At 37.3% G+C, this 4,146-nt stretch overlaps 1 pseudogene; it reads left to right on the forward strand.

Annotated features, from left to right (window-relative positions):
• The first annotated feature begins 319 nt into the window (after positions 1–319).
• On the forward strand, positions 320–1,152 carry LOC121781024 (annotated as a pseudogene).
• The last annotated feature ends 2,994 nt before the right edge of the window (positions 1,153–4,146 follow it).

Genomic DNA, 4,146 nt, shown 5'->3' on the forward strand with positions numbered 1-4,146 from the left:
TGAATTTCATTTTCTGAATCAGTAATTTGTCACAAAAATCTCACCCCAAATCGACAAAAACAAATGCCATTCGCAAGAACCCTAAAGTTACTAAATCCAATTTTATACTTATAAAAGTTTAGTAGTAAGCATGCAAGAATTGTACCTTGAAAAGGTAGAGTTTGGTGCCTAATGGCCACACGCCTCATCTATCTAGTGTTACAATATTTAAATGTATGTATATAATATAATGTTGTCATTTTATACACACATGAGATCCATTTAAAATAAATAAATACACATATAGAAACATGACTTTTCCCCATCTATAAATACCATAAGCCAAGGCGTGTGTCAACCATACTCATCCAATTCTCACAACACAACCACACTCCTCCCCTCTCGAAATAAAAATGGCTTCCAACCCAATACAAAACCCTAATTCCTCCATTCTCGAGCAGGAATTCGACTACTCGAAGCGCTCCCAATGGCTCCGCGCAGCCGTCCTAGGCGCCAATGACGGCCTCGTCTCCACGGCCTCCCTGATGATGGGCGTGGGCGCCGTGAAGCACGCCATCAAGGCCATGGTCCTGGCCGGCTTCGCGGGGCTCGTGGCCGGCGCCTGCTCCATGGCCATCGGCGAGTTCGTCTCCGTCTACTCCCAGCTCGACATCGAGCTCGCCCAGCTCAAGAGGGACGAGAAGCGCTCCGGCGTCGTCGCCTCTGAGGAAGAGAAGAGAGAGGGGAATTTGCCGAATCCGATTCAGGCGGCGGCGGCGTCGGCGCTGGCGTTCTCGGTGGGGGCGATGGTGCCTCTGCTGGCGGCGTCGTTTATCGAGGAGTATAGGGTGAGGGTGGGGGGTGGTGGTGGCGGCGGTGAGCGCGGCGCTGGTGGGGTTCGGGTGGGTGGGGGCGGCGCTGGGGAGGGCGCCGGCGGGGAGGGCCACGGCGAGGGTGCTGGTCGGAGGGTGGCTGGCGATGGCGTTGACGTTTGGTTTGACCAAGTTGATTGGATCAAAAGGGTTGTGAATTCATCAAAATTATTGTAGTAGCATGGTGTGAGTGTGAGTGCGATCATGATTTGGATTTGTATATGTAAAATTGAGATGGGAATCCATCGTGTGTTAATTATATAGAAATAAAATGTGGAATAGTTATTCCACTTAGGTTTAATTACCTATATATTCTCATGCAATTAGCCTAAATAGTAATTAATCGCTACTATATTATTCTCATAGAACTACTTGTATTTTTAAGGAAGAAAAACTAATTAATTTTGAGCTAATAAGTGTATATATGTTGAAATGAAAATCTGAATCATTAACACTTATTTATGGATTTCAAAACATAAATCCATAAACTATGCTACTTTGTGTAAATTAATTGAACAACAATTTCTAGGTTAATCAAGTAAACAATAACATTACACTGTTGTTATATTATTTTTTTCTTCTTTCTCACAACAGCTTGGTAGTCCGTAGTCATTCTATTTAATAAAGTGATGAACATGCATGCATGTATGGTGTAGTTAAATTAAACCATGTTCTATTGTGCGTATGGTTTTTTAATAAAATTTATTAATTGCAATAATTAATACTCCCTCCATCCCCAAAGAAGCACTTTGAGGTCGGCATGAGTTTTAATGTAAAATTGGTGAAGTAAGAGAGAGGTAGAGAGAAAAAGTAAATAAGTATTGTTAGTGGAAAATGAGTCTCACCTCATTAGAGAGAAAAGACTTTCCAAAATTAAAAGTGTATATTTTTGTGGGACGGACTAAAAATGAAAGAGTGCATATTCTTGAGGGACGGAGAGAGTAATAGTAAAAATTTGGATTAGAAATGCTCAATTTTTGTGTAATTAATGATGGTATTATTATCTACTACTATAAAATAATTAAATGAACAGATGAAGGTTTAAAATTTAGAATAAATTAACATTTAATAATCAATCTCGTGGATATACAATCATTGGAACTGTTTGATTAATTACCATTTTCAGTTCGTTGTTAACCAAAATCTACTTCGATCTACCAAAATATCCTTGATTCGAAATGAATAGATCTCCATAATTAATGTTAGTGTACAAGCATCTTAAATTTGTCAACTTAATAAACATATACTATATCCAGTAGTTGTGGTCTAAGGTGAATAATTGGCTGCACCGAGTGACTGACCCCAGTGCACCATTACTGGGGGACCAAATGAGTAATAATCGTCTCAACATTAAAGCAAAATAATGAGTAATAAATTCTACTTTGGATTAATAAATGTTAAATATAATTAATAGTGCTATAATATAATTGAGATTAATAAATTTTCATTAACTCTATTTGATGAAATTGGTTTACATTACAAATATCGACCGAGAATTTGAAAGAGTGATGTACAACATTTTCACATAACGACTATTTCTAAAGCTCGTTTGGTAGACTAGTCATGTTTCGATTGAACAATAATAATCATAAATTCATACTAAGATTCATGGTTTTAACTAGTTATGTATTTTATTGGTGTGTTTGGTACTTAAAAGTAACACTATTTATCCAGATTACATATTTGGTATAAAAGTTTGTATTCTAAAGTAAATTTCTCATGAACAAAAAATCATCAGTGTAAAATGAACTATGCTTGAAGAAAATGAGGTAGATGAATAACATAGGGGGAATAATTCCCCAGTTACAATAATCCATCTTCCGATGCAGTTAGTTTAACCATATATATATATATATATATATATATATATATATATATATATATATGGTAGTGATCAAGATATAACTAATCTTAAGGGTATAACTAGAGAACAAATCTCAGCCACACATCTTAATGGAACAAATATTATTAATTTTAATAAAATAAAATATGCTGAGGGTATTTTTGGAAATTACTTTCTGAATTAAAACATGCGATCAAATTACGCGAAATCTTCCAAATATGCGATCCTTTCTTCTTCCAAATCGTAATTCTGAGCTGGGGGTGGCGCCGGAGAGGATACTGGCGGCGGTGGGGGAGCTGGCAAAGGCGATCGGGGCGGAGGGGCTGTTGGCGGATTCAATCGTCGCGCCAATGCTGAAAAAACCCCAAATCAAAACCTACCTCTACGTCGGACTCACCGGAATCAGCGTCGGCGGGTAAGGAGACGCAACGATGAGCTGCCGTAGAAGAGAAGCGGAGTTTCGGAACAAGAGCGGGGCGCGGTGGCTGTAGGCTCTAAGATTCGTCTTCGATATAGTTAGTTTCCGTCTACGTTTAATGTTACTGATGTATCTTGTGATTTTACTACACTCTTGTTTACAAAACATCACTCTTGTTCTGATTTTACTTCACTCTTGTTCACAAAACACATCACTCTTGTTTTGATTGCACTTCACTCTTGTTCACAAAACACATCACTCTTGTTCACAAAACACATCACTCTTGTTCTGATTTCACTTCACTCTTGTTCACAAAACACATCACTCTTGTTCTGATTTCACTTCACTCTTGTTCTGATTTTACTTCACTCTTGTTCACAAAACACATCACTCTTGTTCTGATTTCACTTCACTCTTGTTCACAAAACACATCACTCTTGTTCTGATTTCACTTCACTCTTGTTCACAAAACACATCACTCTTGTTCTGATTTCACTTCACTCTTGTTCTGATTTTACTTCACTCTTGTTCACAAAACACATCACTCTTGTTCTGATTTTACTTCACTCTTGTTTACAAAACATCACTCTTGTTCTGATTTTACTTCACTCTTGTTCACAAAACACATCACTCTTGTTCTGATTTTACTTCACTCTTGTTCACAAAACACATCACTCTTATTATGATTTTACTTCACTCTTGTTCACAAAACACATCACTTTTATTGTGATTTTACTTCACTCTTGTTTACAAAACATCACTCTTGTTCTGATTTTACTTCACTCTTGTTCACAAAACACATCACTCTTGTTCTGATTTCACTTCACTCTTGTTCACAAAACACATCACTCTTGTTCTGATTTCACTTCACTCTTGTTCTGATTTTACTTCACTCTTGTTCACAAAACACATCACTCTTGTTCTGATTTTACTTCACTCTTGTTTACAAAACACATCACTCTTAGCATGATTTTACTTCACTCTTCACTCTTAGCATGATTATTTTTGGGACAATTCAACATTGATATTATAAT

The sequence above is a fragment of the Salvia splendens genome, chromosome 20, assembly GCF_004379255.2.
Source record: "Salvia splendens isolate huo1 chromosome 20, SspV2, whole genome shotgun sequence".
Taxonomy (NCBI): Eukaryota; Viridiplantae; Streptophyta; class Magnoliopsida; order Lamiales; family Lamiaceae; genus Salvia; species Salvia splendens.